At 40.8% G+C, this 21046-nt stretch overlaps 1 protein-coding gene across 21 annotated transcripts in view; it reads left to right on the forward strand.

Moving 5' to 3' along the window:
• Positions 1-531: 531 nt before the first annotated feature.
• Positions 532-21046, forward strand: part of CCDC158 (coiled-coil domain containing 158) — a 138475-nt gene continuing 117960 nt past the window's right edge. For 9 of the 21 annotated variants that reach the window (XR_011649144.1, XR_011649146.1, XR_011649149.1 and 6 more), the window contains exon 1: positions 532-702. The gene's annotated coding sequence lies outside the window, so the exon portion shown is untranslated. The remainder of the gene's footprint in view (positions 703-21046) is intronic. The other 12 variants (XR_011649145.1, XM_071215969.1, XM_058296602.2 and 9 more) reach the window with 6 other exon arrangements.

Consider the following 21046-nt stretch of genomic DNA (forward strand, 5'->3'; position numbering starts at 1 on the left):
GCATTTAAAAAATCTGTTAACTTGAAACGCTCAAAGAGGAATTTGGGGGTGAGGGGCAGCCTGAGGAGGGAGTTGTCAGGAGATGTAGCAGGACGGAGGCAGGACAGGCAATGCTAAGACTGGGCTTGACTTTCAGGGAGCAGGTAAAAGGCCATGTGCGCGTGTGCATTTGGGAAGATCATTTTGGGGACAATTTTGAGTACGGTCTGGGGCGTCGGGAGAAGAACAAGGAAAGGGCGGGGAGACCAGTTTGGAGGCTGTAGGAAAAGTAAATGGTGTTGAGCAGCAGAGAGAACAAGTGCAGGGGACTTTTCCGGGGCAAGTCTGGCAAGATTTGGTGCCTGGTTCCGTGCAACTAACTCCCTCAGCCTGGGCGCTGGGGCCGGGGAGCGCGGAAGATTGGCACTCCGTGGCCGCGACGACGGCTTCCGGAGCGCGCCCGCTGCCCACCCAGCCGAGAGACGCCCAACGGTCCCCGCCCGCGCTCCCTCACAGCGCGCCGCCGCGGACACCAAGCGCCGCGAGCCCCGCGGGAGCGGCGGGGGCGGGGCAGCGTCCTGCGCCGGCGCCGCCAAGGAGCCGCCGCGGGGCTTGGGGCGGAGCGTGGGGAGCGCCCCGGTCCCCTCGGCTCTGTTGAGGTAGCTGCGGCCGCCGCCCCGCGGACAGGCGGTCGACGTCCTAGGATGAGGTGGTTGATCTCAGGTAGGGAGTGGGGCGCGGCCTGGGCGACAGGACGAGGGGCGGCTTGTTCCCAGAGGACCGGAAGCAGCTCGTGTTCATTTCTGGATCTTTCCTGCGCCTCACGGTTGTTCTGCACAAGACAGTTGCCCAATAAATGGTTTTGGTACGGGAATGGACTGCCACGGGCCACTTGGGGGCTGCGAGACCTCGGGAGGCTGTGGCAGTACAACTGAGACCTCGAGAACATAGAGGCCTGTGCGAAGTGTTTTATTTGCCTGAATCTCCCCCCTCCACCCCAACATTGCTGCTGATTCCTGTTCCTACTGCGCTTCCGGGAAAACCAGAGAAAGGCATGGGGGAAATGTGGAGATTAAGAGGGATATCAAGCCTTGGACCAAACCAATCTCTCATCCCAACTGAGATTGTATCAAATGCTCTACATGGACCCTTTCAGGGTGAACTCTCTTTGTGACATTGGGAATCTTAGCTTTCCCCTGTCATCACTACCAACCAGAAACTGGAGTTCAGTCTCCACCCTTTCCCACAAAACTCTGCTCCAAGTCCCCATTTAAAATGGCGGTCCCAGGTTTTGTTCGTGCCTGCAATGTACCTTAAGGTCAGGTGAAAGTAGACAAGTAAGGCCACCCATTTCAGGGGGTTTTGACTAGCAACCACTTCTTGCTTCCTCTCTGCTCCAATTCAGGAAAGAACGGGCCAGCAGCTTCCACTATGCCAGAGACCAGCGGGACAGGGCCATTTCTGCGAGAGTGGAGGTTGGAGGGTGAGCTCTGGCCCCCCACCTCTGTACAACACTCATTGTTTTTAATTGTATACAGTTATCTATTTATTTGTGTTGTGGAGAAAATGGTTTTCCTGGCATAGAGAATTAGACTCCCCAAATGAGAACAGGTATTGATAATTTATTTGGTATATACTCAAAGCCTCTTCTATTGTGTTTTTACAATGAGGACTCAGTATTGTCTAGTATGTTAGAGTGGCCCACTTTACCATTTCTTAAATAGGCCTCTTGTGAACTATCTGTCCCCAAAGTAGAAAGCCCCAGAGTATATGATGTAGTAGGCTGAATAATGGCCACCCAAATATATCAGATCCTAACCCCTGGAACCTGTATATGTTACCTTATAAGAAAAAAGGATCTTTGCAAATTTGATTAAGTTAGGGATCTTGAGATGGAGAGATTGTCCTGCCTTATGCAGGGGTCCCTAAGTGCAGTCAAATGTTCTTATGAAAGAGAGGCAGAGGGAAATTTGATACAGACAGAAGAGAAGAAACACACATACACACATGTAAGATGAAGAGGCAATTTACCACAGAAGCAGAGATTGGAGTGATATGGCCACAAAGCCAAGGAATGCTGGGAGGGCACCAGAAGCTGGAAGCGACAAGGAATAGATTCTCTCTTAGAGCCTCCAGAGAGCATGGCCCTGCTGACATCTTGCTTTTAGACTTGTGAGACTGATTTTGGTCCTCACAACTGTGAGAAACTGTATTTCGGTTATTTTAAGCTGGCGAGTTTGTGGTAATATGTTACAGCAACCACCAGAAACTATATAGTCACACTCATACAATACTGTATTAATATGTATTTTAAAGTTCTCCATCTGGGACAGTGGTGAAGACCATTGCACATTTTCTTAAATCCTGAAATCCTAAGGAAAGGATCTGAAAAGGGTAAAAAAAGAAATTTGGTAAATAGGCAAGAGGTAGTCTAGCACTTAAAATAATTTTTTTAAAACTTTCATCTGTATTCCTATTAACATTTCACTGTATTTTCTCTCACTAAAGAGAATAAAGGTAGAAAATGACTTAGGTTTGGTCCTTAGCTACGTGTTTGTTGGACATATATCAAATGCGTTTCAAATAAGAGTTGCAGATACCTGGGGGTTTAGTTATAGGCCTGGGAAGGTGATGGGGGAGAACGGAATAGAAATGAGAAAGTGTTTCCAGTTAAGAGGTGTTAAAATCTGACTTCGGGCAACATCTAGTCATCTTGAGATGAAGACACTTTGAAGTTCTCAGGGTACAAGAAAAAGCAGTATTCAAATTTAATTGATTCATAATGTAAGGTCCAGGGCAAGTAATTTGCACCCCTTACCCACACTCCCCAAAATATCACCAAAACATATATGAGTAACCAATCCATTTTCTTTTTTTTTAACTTAAAAAAATTTTTAATTTCAAACTTACAGAAAAGTTGAAACAATAATATAAAAACAATACAACTCCAATATACCCCCAACCTAGATACCCAGAATTACCAACTTTTAACATTTTGCCACATTTGTTTTATCTATCTCTTTTCTAAACATATGAGTATGTTGCATACATCATACTCCTTGAACACTTTATACTTTCATGTGTATTTCATAAGAACAAGGATATTCACTTATGTAACCAAGTAAATACAGTTATTAAGTTCAAGAAGTTGAGCACTGATATAAAGTATACTGTACCCATATTCTAATTTTTTTCAGTTATTCCAATAATTTCCTTTTGGGCATTTTCTCCTTCATAATTAGATCTTCTCCAAGATCATGTATTACGTTGTCTCTTTAGTCTCTTTCTCTCTCCCTCCCCAATATCCTTTAATTTGGTAACTTACGTACATCATTTTCCATCTCAGCCACTTTCAGGCATATAGTTAACATTCACAATGTTTTGCTTCCCTCACCACCATCCATTATTGAAACTTTTCCATCATCTGCCCCCAGTATGCATCAATTCCTCATATCCCTTTCCCCTGTCCCTGGTAACTTGTACTGTACTCTCTGTTTTGATGAATGTGTATGTTCTAGTCATTTCAAATAAGTGTATTCATGCAAGAGCTGTCCTTTTATGTCTGCATATTTCACTCAACATGATGTCTTCAGGGTTCATTTCAGGTTGTAGCATATATAAGAACTTCATTCCTTTTTACTACTGAATAATATTCCATTGTCTGTATGGACCACATTTTGTTTATCCATTCATCAGTTGATGGCCACTTGAATTGCTTCCATCTTTTGGCAATTATGAATAATGCAGTAGGAATGTTGCAGTTTTGAGTTCCTGCTTTCAGTTCTTTTGGTATATATTAGAAGTGGGATTGCTGGGTCATATGGTAATTCTATGTTCAACTTTCTGAGTAACTACTAGACTGTTTTCCATAGCAGCTGTACCATTTTACATGCCTACCAAAAAAGAAAAGTGTTCCTGTTTTTCCACAGCTTTGCCAGCTCTTGATATTTCCCACTTTTTCTATAATTGCCATTCTAGTGGGTGTGAAATAGTATGTCATTGTGGGTTTGACTTGCATTTCCCTAATGGCTAATGATGTTGAACTTCTTTTCATGTGTTTATTGGCCATTTATGTATCTTCTTAAGAGAAATGTATATTCAAGACCTTTACCCATTTTTAAACTGGGGTGTTTTTCTTGTTGCTGTTGATTTGTAGGAGCTCTTTATATACTCTGAATATTAAACCCTTTTCTGATACATGGTTTCCAGAAATTTTTTTTCCATTCTGTTGGTTGGCTTTTTAAAAAAAATTTATTGAAGTACATCACTCATACATAAACATGCATAAACAATGAGTATATAGTACTATACTATATAAGTATATTTGTGAACTTACAAAACAAACATATATAACGTGAAAAAGTTTGTGAACTTACAAAACAAACATATATAACATGATACAAGACTCTCATACCTCACCATACCACCAATACCTTGTACTATTAAACATTTTAAACTGATTAAAGAGCATTGTCAAAATATTACTACTATCCAAAGTATTTTTCCCCAACCCACCCTATTATTACCTTTATGTCATTTATATATGAACATACATAAGCAAGAAGTATATAATAAAAGTTGTGAACTTATAAAGCAAACATGCATAACATCATACAGGGGTCCCAACACTTTGCATTGTAATGAGATGTTTGTTACAAATTATGAAAGAATATTGTCAAAATCTTGCTGCTAGTTATACTCCCTATCTTACATTTGGTATATTTTTCCCCTGTTATTATTTTACAAATATACTTTTATGATAGAAGCTGTAAAATTATAAAGCTATCATGCACATGTGCAGAATTCCCAAACAAGACCGCCACACTGTGGTGGAACATTTGTTCCAGATCAGATACCATCCAATTGTTACCACATCCATAGTATACATTTGGCACGCATTTTACATTCCGCCCCAGTGTCAACACAGTACATCTTGGGCATAGATGCAATAATATTATATTATTACTGCTAACCACAGTCTATAGGTCACTCCAATTGTATTTTTCCCATGCTTCCCCACATTCCCACCACCCTGCAATAGTGATGTACATTTGCTCTAGCTAACAAAGAACACTCTTGCATCTGTACCATCAACCACAGTTCTCATCTACCTCTGGGTTTACTGTGCTATTAAGTTCCTAGATTATTCTCTAGCATTCTGTCAATTGGCATTTACATCCCTAGATTACCATTTTCAGCCACATCCCCCTTTATTTACTAGCTGTTACTCACTATGTGCTACCATCCACTCTATACATTTCCACATTTACAGTAAAGCTAATTAAAACTTCTGCATACACTAAACATTAGTAGTCCATCTCAGTCCTCCTTTTATCTCCTTTAAGAATCCACCACCTACCACCAGGTCTTGAAGATATTTTCCTACAATTTGTTCAAGAAGCTTTACAGTTCTTGCTTTTATTTTTAGGTTTTTTACCCATTTTTGAGTTAATTTTTGGGTAAGATGTAAGATAGGATATCCCCTTTCCTTCTTTGGCTATGGTTTCCAGTTCTTTCAGCACCATTTGTTGAATGGTTCTTTCAGAACCATTTGCTGTGCCCAAGCTGTGTCGACAAGCTAGTCAAAAATCACTTGACCATACATGTGAGGGTCTGCTTCTGAACCATCAATTTGGTTCCATTGGTCTATGTGTCTGTCTTTATGCCAGTACCGTGCTGTTTTTACCACTGTAGCTAGGCAATATGATTTAAAGTCTGGAGATGGGAGTTCGCTTTTCCTTTTTGAATGTTTCTGGCTATTCAGGACCCCTTACCCTTCCAAATATATTTGATCATCGTGTTTTCAATTTACTTTTAAAATGCTGTTGGAATTTTTATCAGGATTGCATTGAATCTGTATATCAGTTTGAGTAGAATGGACATCTTAATGATATTTAGTCTTCCTATCTGTGAGCATGGAATGTTCTTTCACTTATTTAGGCCATTTTTTATTTCTTTTAGCATTGAATTGCAGTTTTCTGAATACAAGTGCTTTACATTGTTGGTTAAGTTTATTACTATTTGGGTTTTATCTGTCATTTTATTTTTACCACTCTTTTGATACTTTTAGTTACTTTTATTGATATATTCTTCACTTCTAGACTGTCTTCCAGGCCTCTCCCTCCTCTCTTTCCAGGCTCTAGCACACCCTTTAGTATTTCCTGAAAATTAAGTCTCTTGGTTAGAAATTCTCTCAGTTTCTGTTTATCTGTGAATATTCTAGACTCGCCATCATTTTTTTGAAAGACAGTCTTGCTGGATATAAGATTCTTGGCTGGAAGTTTTTTTCTCTTATAGTATCTTAAATATATCATACTATTGTCTTCTTGCCTTCATGGTTTCTTGTGAGTAATAAGCACTTAATCTTATTGGGTATCCCTTATATGTTATGCATTGGTTTTCTCTTGTTGTTCTAAGAATTCTCTGTTTGTCTTTGGCATTTGACATCCTGATTAGGATGTGTCTCAGAGTTGGTCTATTTGGATTTTTTTGGATGGACTACGTTGTGCTTCTTGGACATGGATATCTATGTCCTTCAATAAGGTTGGGCAATTTTCTACCATTATTTCTTCCAATATTCTTTCTGCCCGTTTTCCCTTCTCTTCTCCTTCTGGGACACCCATGACACATATGTTTGCACATCTCTTGTCATTTAGTTCTCTGAGACCTTGTTCAATTTTTTCCATTATTTTCTTCATCTATTCTTTTGTATGCCAGGGGTCATTTCTTCAAGCTCACTAATCCTTTCCTCTGGCTCCTCAAATCTGCTAGTATATGATTCCAATGTTTTTAAAATTTCATTTATTGCATCTTTCATTTCTATAAGATATGCTGTTTTTCTATTATGCTTTCAAATTCTTCTTTGTCCTTACCCAGTGTCTTTTTTTCTTAATTTCTTTCTCTCCCCTCCCCCCTGTTGTCTGCTCTCTGTGTCCATTCACTGTGTGTTCTTCTGTGTCCGCTTGTATTCTTGGCAGCACTGGGAATCTTTGTCTCTTTTTGTTGCATTATCTTGCTGCTTCAGCTCTCCATGTGTGCAGCACCACTCCTGGGTGTGCTGCACTTTTTTTTGCACAGGGCGCACTCCTTGTGTGTGGGGCGCCTCTACATGGGGACACCCCTGCATGGCACGGCACTCCTTGTGCTCATCAGCACTGTGCATGGGCCAGCTCACCACACAGGTCAGGAGGCCCTGGGTTTGAACCCTGGACCTCCCATATGGTAGGCAGACGCTCCATCAGTTGAGCCAAATCTGCTTTCCCCAATGTCTTCTTAATATCCTTAATCTCTTTAGCTATCTTTCTGAATTTAATAAGGAGATTTGTTTGAACATCTGTGGTTAGTTGTCTCAACTCCTTTATGTCATCTGGAGCCTTACCTTGTTCCTTTAACTGGGCCGTATCTTCCTGTTTCTTGGTGTGGATTGTAATTTTTTGTTGGTGTCTTGGCATCTGGCTTGTTAGAGTATTTATTCTGGGTGCAGATTTTCTCTTCAGTTTCGGGCTTCCTGCCCTCTCTTCCTTGCTGGTTGTGCAGTAGGAGCCAGGGATGTAGTCAGTGCTTATGAGCTGTGGAGGCTCAAGCTGCCCTTATTGCCCCAGGGACTGATAAAGCTTCTCCCAAGTTTCTCCTTTGCCAGGGATAGGGACAGAGTTACAGCTGTGTGGAATAATCCAAGTTGTGTAGGCCTAGACTGTAGTTGCCCAAAGAGACTGATGAAGCTTCACACCCTTTTCTCCCTGCCTGGAGTGGGGATGGAGCTGCAGGTGTGGGCAACAATCTATGCAGTGCAGGTCCAAGATGACAGCAGTTATCCTGGTATACTTCCGATTATACAGTCTGTGCCAGCCAAATGTACCTGCCGTTACCTGGATAGTTTGGTGCAGGGCCTGCCAGCCTCTTCCCTACCAGAGGTGGGGCTGAAGCCTAGGCTAGGCTGCATGCCGATCTGGGTGAAAGAAACCAGTTCCTGCCATCACTGTGATTTTTGGTCAACCTGGCTTCCCCTCATGCTGGGGCCAAGTCAAAATGGCAGCTACTGGCCTCCTTCTGACTTGGATAGGTTCAAACTTTAGCTCTTCTTAGGGTTATACTTTATCCAACCGAATTCACTCATCGGTAGCTGAAATCAGTGGCCAACTGTCTCTTCTTCCCCTGTTTTTGGGAAATGGAGCTTCCAGTTACAGCCACAGAATAGCTCCTTGGGTGGCTTGTGCTTCCAAAGTAGGATGATCACCAGCCTCCACAGCTTGGCCAGTAATGTCCCTGAAAGGCTGGTGCAGGTGCCCCCAGCCTCCCCCCTGCTGAGGTGGGATTGGGGCTTAGCCTAGAGCTGCAATCTGATCTGGATGGAAAGAAGCCAGTCCCTACCAGGGCTGTGATTTTCAGTCTGCCTCGCTTCCCCCCATGCCTGGCATGGAGTTAAGATGGTGACTACCAGTCTCTTTCTGACTTTGACAGTTTCAAATTTTAGCTGTTCTTTTTTTTTTTTCCTCAGATTCTTTTTTTTTTTTAATTGTATTTTTTATTTTTTTAATTGATTTTGTAAAAATATTACATTAAAAAAATATATATGAGGACCCCTTCAACCCTACCACCCCCACCCCACCACTCCCCCCCCAGCAACACTCATTCCCATCATCATGATACATCCATTGCATTTGGTAAGTACGTCTCTGGGCACCTCTGTACCTCATGGTCAATGGTCCACATCATGGCCCATACTCTCCCCCATTCCATCCAGTGGGCCCTGTGAGGATTTACAATGTCTGGTGATTGCCCCTGAAGCACCATCCAGGGCAGCTCCAAGTCCCTAAGACGCCTCCACATCTCATCTCTTCCTGCCATTCCCCATACCCATTAGACACCATGTCTACTTTTCCCACTCCAATGCCACCTTTTCTCTGTGGACATTGGATTGGTTGTGTCCATTGCACCTCTATGTCAAGAGGAGGCTCAGATTCCTCATGGATACTGGATGCAATCCTCTCGCTTTCAGTTATAGGCACTCTAGGCTCCATGTTGTGGTGGTTGTCCTTCTTCAACTCCATCTTAGCTGAGTGAGGTGAGTCCAATAAATCAGATTGTAGGTGCTGGAGTCTGTTGAGGCTCAGGGCCTGGCTATCACATTGTCAGTCCAGAGATTCAGATCCCCTACATATATCTTAAACCCCGATACCAACTACAACTCCAGCACAGTAGCATGAAAGTCTTAAGAAGAGAGGTCCCATCTGAGTCCAGATTCATCACGCATAAACACCAGCTCCAAAGAAGGGCCATCTGACATGGTAGTTAACCCCATCTGCCATTACCATAGCACCCATGGGCCTCTTTAGCCCTCAAAGGAACCAATACTTGGGGGTTGTATCTACTTTATCTGTCTCTTAGACTCTGCTCAGTTGTGCATAAGGGCAATCCTTCTGACAGCCTCCAGACTCTTTTTCAGAGACTCATAGCCATATAAACTCATTTCTCCTTTCCATTTCCCCCTTACATTAGGTCAAACAGCATATTAAAGTCATGTTATTTTATGTAGACAGGGATATTCTGCTGATCTGCATTGAAGGATCCATTCAAGGTCATTCTCCAGTTGCATCATCAGTTGGTAGTTGATAGTGATCCCTCGGTGCCAGGGAGGCTCATCCCCGGGTGTCATGTCCCACGCTGGGGGGAAGGCATTGCATTTACATGCTGAGTTTGGCTTTGAGACTGGCCACATTTGAGTAACATGAAGGCTGTCAGGAGGAAATTCTCAGGCACAATGCTGCTCTAGGCCTTGTTCTTATTTCAGGCATATCAGCTCACAAGCATAGTCATTAGCGTCAGGGGCTCACTGTTGGACCCTCGTTCCTTCCCGGTCCTTGCCGCTGCACCTGGGAGACTGTCGCTGCTCCCCTAGGGACCACAACAGAGCACCACCGGCCAGGAACCCAGTACCCCCCCAGCTGTAGTTTTTAATTGTTGCCACTATGAGTATATCCAAACATTACCATGCACCCTGGACATATGCCCTGTATAGCTCCCTGTCAGCCATATATCTATCACCTGTCAATAGTATCCTATACCAGTATTCCTCCATTGCCATTGTTGAACCACTCTGTGGTCCAGAACTTCCTGAAAATTGAAGCCCAATATAATGTCAGGATTCCTTACTAGCAAAATGACATATAGCGATGGGTTTAAAGGTTAGATATAGAATATGTGTTGACTTGGAAAAAAATCTACATCCTATCTTTTTCTTTTTCTTTTTTTTCCCCCTAATTATTGAACTTCTCTTAACAAGAGCCCTAGACCACAGCAATTCATATATATAATATACAGCACTCCCACACATCCACCACAAAACCTTTTCCCTTCCACAGCGATACTCTTATACCCTATTCACATCATATTTACTTAAAGTGATGTACAGAGTCTGAAACAATAGCTTTCAAACAAGGTGACATCTGTGCTTACATTGTGGTGCTTACTTTAGGAGACACAGTTTTCTAATTTTTTAGTTATCCTATGTTTTACATTATGGTTTACATTATCAGTCTGTCGTCTCCTATATGTTATGGTGTAATATTACATGTTCTTAAGATTATACTTTAGCCAGCTGAATTTACTAACCAGTACCTGAAACTGGTGCCCAACCATATCTTCATCTCCTGTTTTTAGGAAGTGGAGCTTTCAATTTCAGCCACAGAACAGCTCCTGAGGCAGGTGGTGTCTCTGGTGGAAAACGGGCACCGGCCTCCGTGGCCTGATGTGCTCTCCTTATGAATCTTCTCTGCAGATGAGCAGTCTCCTCTTTTCATTCCTTCAAGGATTGTTGCAGGATGCTCTTCTGGTCTCCTGGAGCCCCCAAACAGGTGCTTCAGCTAGCTCCAGAGAGTTCTGGGTGATTCCTGACTGTCCTGTAGCAGGAGCTGACTCTACGGCTCCTTACTCTGCCACCTTCTTGCTGGTTGGCTCTCTGTTGGTTGTTTTTCTTTTAAGAAAAAATTTTATTGAAGTATATCATTCATACATGAACATACATAAACAAGAGGTTTATAGTAAAAGTTGTGAACTTACAAAACGAGCATGCATAACATCATACAGGGATTTCGTATTTCACCTTACCACCAGTACCTTGCATTGTTGTGAAATATTTGTAACAAATTATGAAAGAGTATCATCAAAGTATTGCTATTAACTATGGTCCATATCTTACTTTTGGTATATTTTCCTCCAACCCACTTTTTGTTCATGAGCCATACAGTTTATCTAAAGTGTACAATCAGTGGCATTTGGTATAATCACAAAACTGTACAGTCATCATTTCAACCAATATTAGAGCATTTTCATCACTAAAAAAACCCAAAAAAACAAACCACTATCATACCTGTATGTTAGCATACCTAATTACAAAGCCTGTGATGCACTGCCATCATTTCTATTCATTTCCAAACATTTACAAACAACTTTTTACCAGTTCTGCACAGATGAAACCTCAGCTTTCCATTCTCTAATTATTCTATTCTCTCTTTTTTTAAATTAAAGATTTATTTATTTCTCTCCCTCCCCCCTGTTGTCTGCTCTCTGTGTCAACTCACTGTGTGTTCTTCTGTGCCCGCTTGTACCCTCGGTGGCACCAGGAAACTGCATCTCTTTTTTGTTACAACATCTTGCTATGTCAGCTCTCCATGTGTGTACTGCCACTCCTGGGCGGACTGCGCTTTTTTCACATGGGGTGGCTCTCCTTGCAGGGCATACTCCTTGTGTGTGGGGCACCCTATGCGGGGGTGCCCCTGTGTGGCATAGCACTCCTTGTGCATGGCAGCTCTGTGCATGGGCCAGCTCACCACACAGGTCAGGAGGGCCTGGGGATTGAGCCCTGGACCCTCCCATATGGTAGGCAGATGCTCTATCAACTCAGCCATGTCTGCTTCCCTATTCTAGTCTCTCCTAACTTATATTCTAGCTATTAACTCCCATCAGTTTGCTCATTATATTTAGTTCATAATAGTGACATCAGACAATGTTTGTCATTTTGTGCCTGGCTTGCTTCACTCAACAGAATGTCCTCCAGGTTCATCCATTTTCCCATTTGCTTCATGACTTCATTTCTTCTTATAGCTAAATACAATTCCATCATGTGTGTATACCACAGTTTGTTTATCTGTTCAGCAGTTGATGGACTCCTGGGTTATTTCCATCTTTTGGCAATTATGAATAATGCCATTATGAACACTGATGGGCAGATGCCTGTGTACCTGCTCTCAGATCTTGATCTAAACCTAGTAGCAGTATTACTGGGTCACATGGCAGATATATATCTAAATTCCTTAAGAGCCACCAAACAGACCTCCACAGTTGCTGTACCATTCTACATTCCCACCAACAGTGAATAAGCATTTCTCTTTCTCCAAAACTTTTCCAACACTGTTTTTTGGTTTTTTGAAAGTGTCTATTCTCGTAGGTGTGAAATAATATCTCATCTTAGCTTTGATTTTCATTACCCTAATAGCCAGGGATGTTGAACACTTTTTCAAGGTTTTTTTTCGCCATTTGTATTAATTCTTTAGAAAAATGTCTATTCAGGTCCTTTGCCTATTTTTTAAAATCGGGTCACTAGTCATTTTATTGTTGAGTAGAAGGATCTCTTTGCATATCGTGGATAATAAACCCTTGCTGGATGTGGGATTTCCAAATATTTTCTCCCATTGAGTAGGCTTCCTTATTACCTTCTTCACAAAGTCCTTTGAGATACACAAGTGTTTAATTTTAAAGAGGTCCCATTTTATCTATTTTTCCTTTTCTTGCTTGTACTTTGGGTGTAAAGTTTAAGAGACCCCCACCTCACCTACTACAAGATCAAGTGGTTGTTTCCCTACTTTATCTTCCAGGAGTTTTATGGTCCTGGCTTTTATATTTAGGTATTTGATCCATTTTGAGCTGATTCTTCTATTAGTAATGAGATAGGGGTTCTCTTTTGGTTATGGATATCCAGTTCTCCCAGCACCATTTTTGAATAGACTGTTCTGTCCCAGAAGAGTAGACTTGGTAGGCTTATCAAAAATCAGTTGACCATAGAGCTTCAGGTCTATTTCTGAACTCTCAGTTTGATTCCTTTGATCAATGTGTCTATACTTATGCAAATACCATGCTGTCTTTTTTTTTTTTAATTAATTTATTTATTTCTCTCCCCTTCCCCCCCCCCCAGGGGTCTGTTCTCTGTGTCTATTTGCTGCATCTTCTTTGTCCGCTTCTGTTGTTGTAAGCGGCGCAGGAATCTGTGTTTCTTTTTTTGTTGCGTCATCTTGTTGTGTCAGTTCTCCATGTGTGCGACACCATTTCTGGGCAGGCTGCACTTTCTTTTGCGCTGGGCGGCTCTCCTTATGGGGCGCACTCCTCGCGCGTGGGGCTCCCCTACGCGGGGGACGCCCCTGCATGGCAGGCACTCCTTGCGCGCATCAGCACTGTGCATGGGCCAGCTGCACGTGGGTCAAGGAGGCCCGGGGTTTGAACCGTGGACCTCCCATGTGGTAGACGGATGCCCTAACCACTGGGCCAAGTCCGGCACCACCATGCTGTCTTGATCACTGTAGCTTTATAATATACTTCATGGCCAGGAAGAATGACTCCTCTGATTTCACTCTTCTTTTTTAGGATGTTTTTGGCTATTTGGGACCTCTTTTCCTTCCAAATAAACTTGGTAATCACCTTTTCTATTTTTGTAAAGTAGGCTGTTGGAATTTTGATTGGTATTGTGTTGAATCTATAAATCAGTTTGGGTAGATTTGACATCTTCACAATATTTAGTCTTCCAATCCATGAACATGAAATGTCCTTCCATTTGTTTTAGCTCTTCTTTGATTTCTTTTAGCAGTGTTTTGTAGTTTTCAGAATATTACAGATCCTTTACATTCTAGGTTAAATTAATTCCTAGATGTTTGTGTCTTTTTGTTGCTATTGAAAATTGATTTTTTCCCTTGGTTTCCTCCTGAGATTGCTCATTACTACATACAGAAACACTAAAATTTTTGTGTATTGATCATGTATCCTGCCACTTTGCTGAACTCATTAGCTCTAATAGTTTGTTGTAGATATTTCAGAATTTTTAAAATGTAGGATCATGTAATCTTCAAATATTGAAAGTTTTACTTCTTTTCCAATTTGGATGCCTTTTATTTCTTTTTATTGCTTAATTGCTCTAGCTAGAACTTCTAGCACAATGTTGAATAACAGTTGTAAGAGTGGGCATCCTTGTCATATTCCTGATCTTAAAGGGAAAGCTTTCAACCTGTACTCATTGAGTATGATGTTGGCTGTGGGATTTTCATATATGCCATTCTATGAGGAACTTCCCTTCTATTCCTATCTTTTGAAGTGATTTTCTTAAGAAAGGATGCTGGATTTTTTTTGAATGCATTTTCTGCATCATTCAAGATGATCATGTGTTTTTTTGCCTTCAATTTGTTAATATGGTTTATTACATTAATTGATTTTCTTATGTTGAACCAGCCTTGCATACCAGGAATAAATTCCACTTGGTGTTGATGTATAAGTCCTTTGATATGCTGTTGGATTTGATTTGCAGGTATGTTGTTGAGAATTTTTGCATCTATGTTCATTAGAGAAATTGGTCTGTCATTTTCTTTTCTTCTAGTATCTTCATCTGGCTTTGGTATTAGGGTGATGTTGCCTTCATAAAATGTGTTGGGTAATTTTTCCTCCTCTTCAATTTTTTGGAAGAGTTTAAACAGGATTGGCATTAATTCTTTTAGAAATGCTTGGTAGAATTCACCTGTGAATCCATCTGGTCCTGAACTTCTTTGCTGGGAGATTTTTATGATGGATTCAATCTCCTTAAATGTGATTGATTTGTTAAGTTCTTGTATTTCTTGTAGCATCAGTGTAGGCTGGTTGTGCATTTCTAGGAATTTGTCCATTTCATCTAGGTTGTCTATTTTGTTGTCATACAGTTTCTCATAAAATCCTCTTATGATTTTTTTTTAATTTCTGTGGGGTCAGTTGTAACTTGCCCCTTTCATTTCTGATTGTATTTATTTGCCTCTTCTCTCTTTTTTTCTTTTTTAGTCTAGCTAGGGGTTTGTCAATTTTATTGATCTTCTCAAAGACCAGCTTTTGGTTTTGTGGATTTTCTCTATTGTTTTTTGTTTACAATTTCATTTATATCTGCTCTAATCTTTATTATTTCTTTCTTTCTGCTTGCTTTGAGATTGGTTTGCTGGGTTTTTTTTTTTTTTTTCCTAGTTTCTCTAGTTATTCAGTTAAATCTTTGAGTTTAGCTCTTTCTTCTTTTTTAATATAGGCCTTTATGGCTATAAATTTCTCTCTTGATACTGCCTTTGTTGTATCCCATATGTTTTGATACATTGTGTCCTCGTTTTCATTTGTCTAAATATTTTTACTGATTTCACTTGCAATTTCTTCTTTGACCCACTGATTACTTAGGAGTGTGTTGTTCAGCCTTCACACATTTGTGAATTTACTTTTTTCCTGTCAATTATTTTCAGTTTCATCCCATTGTGATCTGCGAAGGTGCTTTGTATAATTTCAATCTTTTTATATTTATTGAGAGCTGCATTGAGCCCTAACATGTGATCTATCCTGGAGAAAGATCCCTGGGCACTTGAGAAGAATGTGTAACCTTACTGAGTTTGGATACAGTGTTCTCTATATGTCTATTAGGTCTAATTCTTTTATCATATTGTTCATGTTCTCTATTTCCTTGTTAATCTTCTGTCTAGTTACTCTATCTAATGATGTGAGCCTGGAGTTGAAGTCTGCAGTGTTTATTGTAGAGATGTCTATTTCTCCCTTCAGTTTTGCCTGAGTTTGTCTCAAGTATTTTGGGGCACACTGGTTAGGTGCATAGATATTTATGACTTTTACCTTCCTGGTGTATTGTACATTTTATTAGTATATAATGATCTTCTGTATCTCTTATAACTTTTTTGCATTTAAAGTCTAATTTGTCTGATATTAGTATAGCTTTCCTTCCTTTTCTTCTGGTTACTATTCATGTAGACTATCTTTTTCCAACCTTTCACTTTCAGCTGGTTTATATCCCTGGGTCTAAGTAGAGTTTCTTGTAAGCAGCATATGGATAGCTCATTTGTTCTTATCCATTCTGTCAGCATGTTTCTTTTTTTTTTTTTTTAAGATTTTTTTCCCCACTCCCCTGCTCCTGCCCTGCTGTTCTTGCTGTCTGTGTCCATTCGCTGTGTGATCTTCTGTGTCTACTTCTCTTTTTGTCTTCTCTTCTCATCGTTCTCCTCTAGGATTCAAAGGTATTTGATCCTGGGGACCTCTGACATGGAGAGAGGTTCCATGTCAATTGCACCACGTCAGTTCCTGGTCTCTGCTGCACTTCACTTTTACTCTCCCCTTCATCTCTTTTTTGTTGCATCATCATCTTACTGTGTGACTCACTTGCTCAGGCACTGGCTCACCGTGCAGGCACACTTTCTCTTCTTCTTTTTCACCAGGAGGTCCCAGGGATCAAACCTGGGTCCTCCCATATGGTAGGCAGAGGCCTTATCACTTGAGCCACATCTTGTTCCCCAGCATGTTTCTTTCTATTGGGGAGTTTAATCCACTTACATTCAATGATATTACTGTAAATATACTATTTACTTCCTCCATTTTATTCTTTGTTTTTAATATGTCATATCTTATTTTTGTCTTTCTTTTTACTCTTTTAGTTATCCTTTCTGCTATTCTTCTATATTCTCCTTCAAGCCTTTCTCGCCTGTCTTTTTTTCATGTTCTGAGGCTTCCTTTAATATTTCCTGCAAAGGTAGATTCTTTTTTGCAAACTCTCTTAGTTTCTGTTTGTTTGTGAATATTTTGTACTCACCTTCCTATTTGAAGGACAGTTTTGCTGGAAAAAGAATTCTTGGCACTTTTTCTCTTTCAGTATCCTAAATGTATCATACCCCTGTCTTCTCATCTTCATGGTTTCTGAAGAGAAATGGGCACTAAGTCTTACTGGACATCCCTTGTATGTGATGGTTTGCTTCTCCCTTGTTGCTCTGAGAATATTCTCTTTATCTTTGGCATTTGACATTCTGAATAGTATGCGTGTTGGAGTAGGTCTATTTTGATTTATTCTGATTGGGGTATGGTGTGCTTCTTGGACATGTAAGTTCATTTCTTTTGTGAGAGTTGGGAAATTTTTAGTTATGATTTCCTCATATACTCTTTCTGCCCCTTTTTCCTTCTCTTTCTGGAACTCCCATGACATGTATGTTTGTTGCATTTTGTGTTATTATTCAACTCTGAGCCCCTGCTCAATTTTTTCCATACTTTTCTCTCTTCAATTTTAGCTGTTCTGTCTTTGGTATCACTTATTCTTTCTTCTATCATTTTGAGTCTGCTGTCATATGTGTCAAGTGTGTTTTCAGTATCACATATTTTGTCTTTCATTTCTGTGAGCTCTGTTACTTTTCTGTTCAGGATTTCAAATTCTTTGTGCTCACTCAGTGTCTTCTTGATGTCATTTATCTCTGAACTTATTGTCTTTCAACCTATTAATTTGATTTCAGAAATTTGTGCATATCTTGCTGGTTAGTTCTCTCAAATTCTGCATCTTTTCTGGGGTTTTGATATATTCCTTTTCTTGGACCATATATCTATTTTCTTAGTATGGCTCATAATTTTTTGCTGATATATATGCATCTGATTAAGATGTAGTTTACTCAGATGCTCAATTTCTTTCTCTTTTGTAGGGATTTAGTGGCAGGAGGCTGTGTGTTACCACTGCTGTTTGATTCTTGGCTCAACCTGGATTGATAGGATTGTACCACTGGTTGCTCAAAACTGAGCACTGGACCCAGTAATTGATTGTAGAGTTACTTCCTAGGGCCTTGGGGAGGGAGGCTCTAGAGGTGGGAAAAAGCCTCTCTTACTTTTAATTTTCTCAGGTGCACTTCGTTGATCTCCCAGCAGATGGCGCTCTTGGCAGCTCTCAGTTCAATGCCTGGCTGGAGGGTATTTGTTGCAACACAGACTGGATCCATGTGATAGGGCTTCCTGTCTGGAGACTATGAGCCTTGTAATTAAAACTTTCTCTAAGACAGTTCTCCAGCCTTCTTCGGCAGCCTCCCTTTTCCCAGGTTGGAAATATTTCCTCTCCCCTCTGAGTCCTCAACAACCAGTCCCTGTTAGCAGAGGAGGAGATTGGGAGAGCTGTACATCTTCAGCCCCTTCCTGGCTCCAAGGCAAAAATTGGCACAGCCCCACCCCCCTTGGAAGGGCTCCTGGGAAACAACAGACCAAATCTGTGAGTCAAAAGCTGAGTCAGCCATAGCCTGTGTCCCTCTCTCTCCCTTTTCCTGGGGCATCCTCAACAATTAGTCCCAGCTGGGCCGAGTTTCTCCATTCCTTCCCTGGCTCCCAGGGAAAACCTGTGTGTGTCTCACCTGGCCTGGTAGGGCTCCTGGGAGACAGCAGACCAAACCTGTGGGTCAGAAGCTGAGTCAGCCTTAGGCTATGCCCCTTGACCCTTTCCTAGGGTGGTAGATCCCTGGAGCCTCCTTTGTCTGTAGTCACAAGCCCAGAGGTCTGAGAAATCTAAATTGTCTTTAGTGTGGGGGATGGTGCCAGTGGCAGCAGCTGCTGGTTTCAACTCACAGTTCAGTCGTTGCAGTTTCCCTCCTTTGTCCCTCTCTTCTCTGGGTGGTTCCAGCCTTTGCCTGGTGTCCTAAGCCCTCAAAGATCTTTTTCTAGGCTGTTTCATCCTGTCCCCTAGCTATTTTTCTGCTCTAATCTTTTTTTCTTTCTTTCTGCTTGCTTTGGGATTGGTTTGCTCTTCTTTTTCTAGTTTCTCCAGGTGTACAGCTAGGTATTTGATTTTGTTTCTTTCTTCCTTTTTTATATAGGCATTTAAGGTTCTAAATTTCCCTCTCAGCACTGCCTTCACTGTGTTTATAAATTTTGATAACTTGTGTTCTTTTCTTTCGTCTCGGGTTATTTACTAATTTCTCTTGCAATTTCTTCTTTTACCTACTGATTGTTTATGAGTGTGTTGTTTAGTATCAACATATTTGCATGTTTCCCACTTTCCTGCCTATTATTGATTTCCAGCTTCATTCCATTATGATCATAGAAAGTGCTTTTTATAATTTAAGTTGTAGTGGCAGTAGAGAGAAGTCGGTGATCATGTATTGAAGGCTAGGACGTGGAAATTCTCTGAGAAGGAAGATTTATTATGACCAGTTGGGCCTGGCAGATTCCTGTCTACAAAACCGAGCCGCCTACCAGTCTGGTAGGTTGCTTTTATACAGAGAGTATGGGGGGTTTGTGAAGGGTTAGGTTTTGGTTTCTCGAGGCTTGGGACTTTCTGGAAACTAGACAGGCTGCACTGGGTGGCTAGACTGGGTGACGTGGTTATGAGAGGCGGGGCTGCGGTTCTTATTGTTTGCATGCACACATGGCTTATGCTGGAATGTTAAGTTTTGCAAGCTTACACACACAGCCCAGGTTATTCTTGAATAAATACACAGCCCACACACATAGCCCATATCAAAATCTTTTTATATTTATTGAGACATGCCTTGTGACCCATTATGTAGTCAAACCTGGAGAAAGATCCATGAGCACTTGAGGAGAATATAACCTGCTGATTTGGGATGCAGTGTTCTTTATATATCTGTCAGGTCCAGCTCATGTCTCATGTTGTTCAAGTTCTCTGTTTTCTTGTTGATCTTCTGTCTCATTCATTCTGTCTATTGGTGTGAGTGGCATATTGAAGTCTCCAGTTATTATTGTAGAGACATCTGTTTCTCTTTTCAGTTTTGCCAGAGTTTGCCTCATGGATTTTGGGGCACCCTGGTTAGGTGCATAGAAATTTGACTGTTATTCCTTCCTCATGGATTGTCTCTTTTATTATATATAATTGCCTTCTGCATCTCTTATGAACTTATTTTGCATGTAATGTCTTTTTTGTCTGATACCAGTATAGCTACCCCTGCTCTTTTTGGTTACTGTTTGCATGAAATATCTTTTTCCAACCTTTCACTTTCAGTCCGTTTGCATCGTTGGGTCCAAGGTGTGCCTCCTATAGGCAGTATGTTGATGGCTCATGTTTTCTTATCCATTCTATCAGCCTATGTCTTTTGATTGGGGAGTTTAATACATTAACATTCAAGGTTATTACTGTAAAGGCATTACTTACTTCAACCATTTTATTCTTTGGCTTTAAAATGTCATATATTTTTTGTCCATATTTTTACCATTCTGGTTATCTTTTATGATTGTCTTTACTTCTACACTCTGCTCAAAGCTTCTCTCTCGTCTTTTCTAGCTGCAGAACTCCCTTTAGTGTTTTCTGCAGAGCTGGACTCTTGTTACAAACTCTCTTAGTTTCTGTTTATTTGTGAATATTTTAAACTCACCATCATATCTGAAGGACAGTTTCACTGGATAAAGAATTCTTGGCTGGCAGTTTTTCTCTTTCACCATTTTAATTTTATGGTACCACTGCCTTCCTGCCTCCATGGTTTCTGAAGAGGACTCTATACTAAGTCTTACTGGATTTCCCTTTTTTGTGATGTTTCACTTCTTTCTTGCTGCTTTCAGAATTTATCTTTGGCATTTGACTTTCTGAATATTATATGTCTTGGGGTAGGTCTATTTGGATTTATTCTAATTTAGTACATTGTGCTTCCAGGACATGTATGGTCATATCTTTCATGAGAGTTGGGAAGTATTTAGCCATTATTTCCTCAGATACTCTTTCTTCCCCTTTTCCTTCTCTTCTCCTTCTGGAACTTCCAGAATACATCTGTTGAATGTGTTTCATGCTTTCATTCAACTCCCTGAGCCCCTGCTAACTTTTTTCCATTCTTTTCTTTCTCTGTTGTTCTTTTCCATTTCATCTGTTCTCTCCTCTCTGTCACTGATTCTTTCTTCAGTGATTTCACATCTGCTGTTATGTGTCTCTATTATATTTTTAATCTCACTTATTGTGTCTTTCATTCCCATAAGCTCTGTTATTTTCTTTGTAAATTTTCTGTTTTTTTTGTTCTCACCCAGTATCTTCTTTTTTAATTTCTTTTTAAAAATTCTTTAT

The sequence above is a fragment of the Dasypus novemcinctus genome, chromosome 1 (assembly GCF_030445035.2).
Source record: "Dasypus novemcinctus isolate mDasNov1 chromosome 1, mDasNov1.1.hap2, whole genome shotgun sequence".
Classification (NCBI taxonomy): Eukaryota; Metazoa; Chordata; class Mammalia; order Cingulata; family Dasypodidae; genus Dasypus; species Dasypus novemcinctus.